General features: G+C 35.9%; 1 long non-coding RNA gene across 1 annotated transcript; it reads left to right on the top strand.

Moving 5' to 3' along the window:
- The first annotated feature begins 1,905 nt into the window (after nt 1-1,905).
- On the top strand, nt 1,906-2,938 carry LOC104891183 (uncharacterized). Its single transcript, XR_008969819.1, has 3 exons — nt 1,906-2,454; nt 2,534-2,616; nt 2,725-2,938. It is a non-coding gene; the product is annotated as an uncharacterized LOC104891183 (long non-coding RNA).
- Nucleotides 2,939-8,789: the final 5,851 nt, after the last annotated feature.

The raw sequence follows: 8,789 nt of genomic DNA, 5'->3' as shown, positions 1-8,789 counted from the left end.
TCTCTCAAGTTAGTTGAAGATATTTTTTAATTAGATAGAAGATTTTTTTCTTAAAAACGTGTACAATACACGGTTTTATATTTATTTTTCCTTCCTTAAACCAAAACAAAATTTTTTTTCCTTCATTCTCATAAAACCAAAAATCACTCCACAAAACATGACTACCAAAAACACTTCTCACTCTCTCTCCTCCCACAAAGCCGAAAAACCCTCTCCTTCCTCCCCTAAAATTGAATCACCAACACCCATGGATATTTCTCCCAATTCTTCATCTAGAATTCTAAGGAAAAGGAAGAAAATGGAAGAATCGGTTGAAATGGAGGTTGAAGAAGCACATGCAACTAGTGAGGGGGAATCAGATGTTCCCGAGAGAGGAACAACAGATTGCTCGAAAAAACCCGGCAACTAGGTATGTGCATGGACTTTTTATTGATGTTTCTTGGTGCAAAAGAGTAAATTTTCGTCAATTGCTCAATATGATTAAGTTTCAAGGGTGGGAGAATCTTTTTGTGAAATGTTATGGAAATAGTTTGATTCCTAAATTGATGGATGAATTTTGTGAAAACTTTTCCATGGATGAAGAAGGAAATTGTTCCACCTTGGTGAAGGGAACTCAAATAGATTTTAATGCTAAAATTTTGGGTAAATTGCTTGGTGTTCCCGTGAGAGGAACGAATGTTTATTTCAAGAAACAACGTGGTTCATATCCATTTTCGGACATTTCTTTTGATCAATTGATTGTTAAGTATGGTGGTAAAAGGGAAAAACATTTCTTGATCATAATCTTCTTTCTCCCTACACAAAATTTTGTTTCACATCCTCAAGAAAGCTTTATTGCCTCTCTCCAAACGTGCTCAAGTTAGCATGTTGGATTATTTATATTCATTGTTTAGCCTCTCACAAACACATAAACTTTCCCTCTTTAATGATTCAACATTGAGTCATTGCATTGAAAATGGATTTGTTGTTGGAATATGGAGCTTTAGTAACCGAAATTCTACTTAAGTTCAATGTGAAAATTTCGGGAACTCAGTCCATTGGAGTATCTACGGGAAATATGTTGAATGTGCGTGCCTTGAATAACTTGAATGTTTGTGTTGTGAATGGAGAAGTTATCAAGGGAAGGGCTAACCTTGATGATGATGAGGATGATGATGTGGATGATGAAGTGGAAGAAGAAGAAGAAAAAGAAGTTGAAGAGAAGAAAAATGAAAAGGCGGAAAAAGAAAAAGAAAAGAAAAATCAAAAAGAAAAGAAAATTAAAAAGAAAAAGAAGAAGCTAAGAAGAAAGGGAAGAAGGTGGTTGATGAGGTGGTGAAACCGGTTGTGAAAAGCACTAGAGCTAGTCAAAGGGTTCAAAACATGAAAGTGCTTAATTTTCCTTTGCTTGATGCCGAGAAAGTTTTGAGGAAGATGAAGTTAAGGTGATTGATAGGGAAGATTATGAATCTAACCTACCTCCTTCTAGGGAACCGACTCCTGTTCCCATGGAAACCAATCCTCCTTTTCCTCCTCCACAAAAATCTGCCTCACACTCTACCCTAGCACCACAAAATGATCCTATCCCTCCCTCTACCTCAAAACCCTCATATTCTGTTCCTAAAGCTAAGAAAACAGGTGTTGTTCCCATTCCAGAGGAACAACATGCTGTTCCCAAACCTAAGGAACAAACAGATGCACCCAATCCTTCTCAAGCTCCCTCGTCTTCTCAAAATCCTACCATTGGTTCTACATATACTCTAGCTCATGGTAGAAGGTTGGATTCTTTGTTCTCCTTGGTTATGGGTCATTCGGAAGCAATGATGGAGTTTGCTACGGAAGCTAAGGATTTCAATGGGTTGGTACAAGGGGTTATGCGCAAACACTAGTAGAAAAAGGTCAATTTGCATCGGCCCATTTGCGTCGCACAAACACGGAAACGATGCAAATATACTATTTGCGTCGCATGTAACAATGAATCGACGCATAAGACGAACTATGTGCGTCGTATCTAAATATTGTGCGATGCAAATCATCTATGTGCGTCGCATGAAGGTCATGGTGCGACGCACAAAACAAAGTAATCTGCGTCGGACCCCTTAGCCCATCCGACGCAGATCAGCCCAAAAGCCCAATTTATTTCTAACCCCATAACCAGCGCCCCTCTTAACATTACTCAAAACCCTAAAGCTTCTCAAAACCAACCCGCCTCCCTTTCGTCCCTCTCAACCCGCCTCCCTCTCTTTCTCTCTCCCTTTCGTCCCTCTCAACCCGCCTCCCTCTCTTTCTCTCTCACTTTCGTCCCTCTCTTTGTCTCTCACTTTCGTCCGACGATCTGCTTCAGTTCCCATCAACCGACGATCGAAACTTCGACGCCATGACCTTCAGTGAGCGATCTTCAGCGTCGACGACACCAATAACAGCAACAACACTTCGAACAACTAACGAATCTTCAGCGGACGAACGAATCTTCAGGTAACTTATTTTTATTATTTTTCTTTTTCTTGTTTTTATTCGCCTGTTTTAATTTTTCGTAATTTGTCATTTTTTTCAGAATTCAGATCTTGTTTGAAGACCTCGTTTTTTCATTTCCGTGAATTTTTCGAAGAACTCATTTTTTCATCCTAAAATCTCCAGGTAACTTCTTCTTTTTTCTTGTTATCCGCCTGTTTTAATTTTTCGCAATTTGTCATTTTTTCAGATGTTGTTTGAAATCTTCGTTTTTTTAATTTTCGTGAATTCCAGATGTGTTCGAAGTATAACAACGAGAAGGAAGATCAAGATGTGAAGGAAGCTCCAACATTTTTTTTACTATTATTGATAGATTTGTTTTTATGAATTATTGTAATATATATGTTCTAAAATTCGAAGCATTTTCGTTTTTATTTTTCCAGATCTGGTCGAATTTTTGTACAGTATTGTTATTAGTTTTATTTGATTTTCAATCCTCTATCTCTTACATCTCCATAGTCCATTACCTTTGTAGTTTGTATTGTTATTAGTTTTTTTGTACAGTATTCATTTCCTTTTCAATTACTGCATTTGTTATTGTTGATTCATGATGGAATTTGTGTAGAATTTCTGGCATTTGTTAGCTTTTTTAATAAAAAAGAAATTTTTTTTTTTAAAAAATTGCAATTTGCGTCGCACGTGGCCCAAGGTGCGACGCAAATTACTCATCTGCGTCGCACCCTAGGCGATGTGCGACGCAAATTACCCTTTGAGCTTGGTGATTTTGGCTGGCAAGATCCACTTGCGTCGCACCGTATACAGGTGCGACGCAAATAGGTGAACCATTTGCGTCGTTTCCGCATACGACGCAGATCGTTTCTGAGTCATTTGCGTCGAGGGCTTTGGCGTTGCACCAAAGCTCGACGCAAATAGGCGCCTCACATCCGACGCAAATTGCCTTTTCTGTACTAGTGAAAGTTGACAAAGCCTTGGACGGACAACAAGAAATTATGGCTCGGCTTGGTGAAATTTCTTCCTCCCTTCAAGCAATGAACTCTAGGTTGTTGAAGTTGGAAGACATTGTGCTCAAGGGAAATGATACATTGGCCGAAAATCATCAACAAGTGATGGCAAAGCTTCATGATGTGGTGGAAGAAGTAGAGCAACCTCCCTCTTCTAAATCATAAACTTTTCTAGTTTAGTTTGTTTTATTTTGTGTGGGAACATGAACTTTGTTTAATATTTGTCTTTTCTATCCTTCTCCTTTTATCATGCTACAATGGAACTTCTTAATGTGCTAATTCTAAGTATGATCTTTTTGCATGTGTGCGTCTAAATGAATGGCTAATATTCTTGGATTGCGGTTTTTGAGAGTTGAATGCTTTATTTGCTTATACTAACCAACTTATTTCTTACAAGTTTGGTGGTGTGATGTGTTTAGTGAATAATATTCATCTTTTTGAAATCATGGACTATGTTTTTGAAGATGCCAAAGGGGGAAAGATAAAGGCAATCAGAGTAAAAATTTTTTGTCATGAATTATGTTCTCATATTTTGACTTTACAAAATAAAATAACAAGTCTATAATACTTAATTTAACTTGGTTACATACTTTGTTAAAATTGTTTTATATGACTTATGTATATTATTTTTAGTATATGCCTTTTGTTGCCATCTTCAAAAAGGGGGAAATTGTTGACCCTTGAGTTTTGAAGATGACCTAACCACAAAAGACATAGTATATTTTATTTATGTTATTGCAAGGTAATTCATGCTCGAGCTAAGAGAATACTTGATTGAAGATTAAAGCGGAGAATTAATCAAGATCGAAGTAAAGATGTTCGAGAGATGAAGAATCAAGCATGGAATGAAGATTAGAATACATTAGGGTATTTATTAATCTTCTTGTTAAGGTTGAGTAAAAGCTTTATTAAGTTCGTGGTGAATTCTCAAAGGAACTTGGTTCTGTTCCCATGAAAGGAACAGACCTGGCACTATAGGAACAAGGCTAAGGAACATGACTTAAAGATTAGGGAACAAGACTTAAAACTTTTGAACTTCTAAGTGACTAATATTGTGCGCCTAAGTTAATTGAGTGCCCAATATAGTTGTTAGAGTTTTTAGGGATATTTTGACTAAGATCCATTATTTTAGGAAGTTAGTTTAAGTTTGTTAGGAAAAGATTTTAAAAAGATTTTCTGATTTTAAAATAACTGATTTTCAAATATTATCTTTTTAAAATATATATTTTATCTTTTATATTTTATTTAAAAGATTTAGTTTTCCAAAATTTATAATTTCCGGTTTTTAAATGTTTCGGATTTTTAAAAATTATAAAAACTGTTTTTCGGTTTTATAAAAGATTTTGAAAAAGATATTTTTCCTAAAAATTAGCTAAAGTATTTTATTTATTTATTTCCTAAAATCTAGATTGCACGCCTAAAGTTTACTGCTACACGTTTTATGTAGTTAGTGGATTTAATGGCTTAAGTTAATTATCCTCCAAGTATTTAATTAAATTAAATAAGTTTAATTATTCTCCAAGTTTTGCAAAAACCACGTAATGTGTTACTGCTTCTATGAATTGAAGTAGTGGATTAGTGGATGCTTTACATGACATGGAATAATTAATTTAATTTAATTAATTAAATTAAACATCATGGAGAACATGTGATAATGGTCTAAGTTAGTGGAGAACATGTCTTGTCTTAAATGTCTATAAATAGGCGCCTGATTCATTTGAGCAAAATTGTGTCTGACTTAGTTAATTTGTCCTAAGTTATCTAAAGTGTCAGTGCCTTTTCCTTAAGAGAATTCATACTTACATTAATCGAGTTTATTATTCTTCCATTATTTTATAAAGTGTATTTTTGAGAAAAAGGGTTTGAGTGAACTCTTGTAAGTGTGAGAAAGCTTTGAGTGAAGCAAGAGAAAGAGAAAGAGAAAGAGAAAGGAACTTCGAGTGAAGTTTGAGAGAAAACGTCAGTTGTTGGGAACTGTCGTTGGGAACTTGAGTTGAGTGACTTAAGTAGAGAATCGAGAGAAAAGTAATAGGTTGTAATCAGAGTTGTTTTGGCCTATTATAGTGGATAGTTTTTTAAAATCCCTTGTGGTCGAGGTTGTTTGTTCCTACTAGGCCTAGGAAGTTTTTCCTCGTAAAATCTCTCGTGTTCCCATTGTTTGTTCCCAAGTTTACTTTTAATTCCGCAAAACGTATAGCTTATTCTCTCACTATAATTCACCCCCCTCTTATAGTGCTCATATTATACAACACAAACTTCATTTACCCAACCACAATCATCAGAAGGAACTTGTTCCTCTCCATTAGAACCAGAGGCAGTAGGTGGATTTGGTGGAGGAACTGGGTGGTGTCTTGTGAAGGACCAACTGTTCCTGGAGTAGAAACAGATGGAGAAGTGGTGGTATAAATGGGAGGAAGAAAAGAAGGAGGAGGTGGAAGATCAGTAGAGGTGGTGGAGAAGGGATTGGGACCAGTCATCTCATCCTTTAACTGTTAAAAGCTAGAAGGAAGAGAGAAGGATGAGGGAGAGATGGAAAAGAGTTTAGTGTGAGGAACAGAGATTTTTGGTGAGGATGGAGGAGTTGGTTCCTTAGGAGAGTTATGTTCTGGTTCCTCCGCATCTAAAAATACTAATGGAGAGTCTTTGTTGGAAGGAACAGGGGCAGTTTGAGCAATTTTCAGTCTAGAGCTCTGCCTAACTCTTTTAGGAACAAGAGGGGTAGGGTTTTTGGCTATTGTTTTGCGCCTCTTAGGTTTCAGTTCCTTTGGTTCAGTGGGAGCAGGAACTTGTTCCTCCAAAATAACATCAGCCAGTTCCTCTTCAACTGCCCTAGGCAGTTTCCTCTTGCTAGAGGAACTGGGAGCAGTTCTCCCTTGAGTCAGTACTCCCTCTTGCACAGAGAGATCCAAACCATGAAGTGTTTTCTCATTTAGAATATTTCCTTGCTTAATTCCCAATGTAGGCCAGCCGGTTATTTTTACTTTAAAGTGATGAAGGAGAGAAGTAATTAAAGTTCCATAGCCAACTACACAATTGTTTTCAATGCAATGAGTAAGATGTTGGATGAAGAGAGAAGGAAAGTTGATTTGGATGTGGTGGTCAAGGCAGAACATACAACACATGTCCAAGAGACCCACTTCATTCCTCTTTTCAGTTCGAGGAATGAGTGCTCTCCAAACTAAGTTAAACAGTTTTTTGTGGACAGGAGAGATTAGGTTATGGTTGATTTTATTTTGGTCAGCAGTTCCCCCAAAAGATTCAACAATCTTGTCTTGGGGAAAATTGGGAAAGGAAACATTTCCTTTCCATTTAAAGTACACATCAGTTCCTTTGCAAGGAACTGCCCAAATCTTTGCCAAAGTTTCTTTAGAAAATTTTATTTTCTTACCCCTTACTTCAGTAGTAGAAAATTCCATCAGTGTTAGCAAAATTTGCACAAAATTCATCCATGGCTAAAGGAACTAGGGCATTGTTAAATGCATATTCAAACATGTATTCCATACGCTGTTCCTTTATAATATCAGTCAATTCATTGAATTTCACCTCTTTTGCCCATTCTAAATCCACACAAAAACCTAAAGCATACCTTGATTCACTTCTTTCCACTCGTTTCTTGGAAGAAGAAGTAGCAGTTCCTTTGGAAGGAACAGGGGTAACTTCTTCTTCCCCCTGAGATTGTTCTGGGGATTCTTCTTCATCATCCTCCCTAATCAATTTTCTCCTTCTCACACTTCTTCTTGGTGATTCTAATTTTTGTTCTTCTCCCACCATGGGTGTTTCTTGAATTTTTTCGATTTCTAGGGTTTTGGTAGGAGAAGAGGGGTTTTCCATTTTAGAGGTTTTGGGAGATTTTGTGTTTGGAAAAGGTGAATTACGTGAGGTTTTTGCCATTTTGTGAAGAGAGTTTGGGTTTTATGGTGTGTGAAGAGGTGTGAAGAGAATAAACAATGGTGAAGATGAAGCGACTAAGGAACACAGTTTTGGGATGAAATAAAGAAGGAGAAGAAATGCATGTAACAGTAGGTGAAGAGTTACATGCGAAAAAATAGATAAAAATTCAAAAATAAGCGAAAAACAGATAAATGAGAATCATGATTCAATTAAATCTGATTCCTATATTTTTGGGATTTTCGAAACTTTTTGGATTTTTATGGATTTTTAATTTTGGAAAGAAAATAAAAGCTAAGGAACTTGTGCTATAGGAATAACTTATGCTACATATCAACGTTCTTCATATTATGCATGTTTCTTTAACTTAGGAACAGTAAGGGGAGTATTATGTGACCTTTATGAGTTATTTTTTTCCTTTGAATTCATGTTTATGTTTTTAACATCTTATTTTGCAATGGTCTTAGGCAATCAATCACAATCACTTCATATCATATAGAGTAAGTCAAATTAATTCAAACATGGGGGAATGGAATAGGAACAACAACTTAAGTTTTATTAAACCTAACTCAAGCCTTAATTTTTCATATCTATATCTTTGTAGAGGCTTAGTTAGGATATCAGCAATTTGATTTTCAGTTTGACAAAACTCAAGCTTAATGAATCCTTTTTCCACATTTTCTTTTAGAAAGTGATGTTGATATGTATATGCTTACTCTTGAATGATGCATTGAATCTTTTGAAATACTAATGGCACTAGTATTATCACAATAAATAGGAACACAATTAAAGTTTATTCCATAGTCACATAATTGTTGCTTTATCCAAAGCATTTGAGAGCAACATGCAGCAGCAGCTACATATTCTGGTTCAGCAGTGGATAAAGAGACTGTGTTTTGTTTCTTGATGCTCCAAGAAACTAAACTATGACTAAGAAATTGAACCATACCTGAGGTGCTTTTCCTATTTACAAGATCTCCAGCATAATCAGCATCAGGATATCCTTTTAACTCCAATGTGTCACTTCTTGGATAGTAGAGTCCAAGATCATCTGTTCCTTCAAGATATCTAAGAATTCTCTTCACGACGGTTAAATGAGATTCCTCGGGATTAGCTTAAAATCTAGCTCACAAACCAACACTGAAAGCTATTGTCTGGACGACTAGCAGTTAGATACAAAAGTGAACAAATCATTCCTCTATATTTTGTTTGATCAACACTTGTTCCTATGGATTTCATTCTAATCTAGTTGAAGTTCCCATAGGAGTGTGATTTATCTTTGAGTTTTCGAGCCCATATTTCTTTAACATTTCCTTTATGTATTTTTGTTGGTGAACAATTATTCCCTTTTCAGTTTGCTTAATTTCTAACCCAAGAAAGAAATTTAACTACTCATTTCAAATTCATTATTCATAAGATTTAAGAATTCTTTGCATAATGTTTCATTTG

Source organism: Beta vulgaris, chromosome 6 (genome assembly GCF_026745355.1).
Source record: "Beta vulgaris subsp. vulgaris cultivar EL10 chromosome 6, EL10.2, whole genome shotgun sequence".
NCBI classification, from domain to species: Eukaryota; Viridiplantae; Streptophyta; class Magnoliopsida; order Caryophyllales; family Amaranthaceae; genus Beta; species Beta vulgaris.
This window is presented reverse-complemented; position numbering and strand designations above follow the sequence as displayed.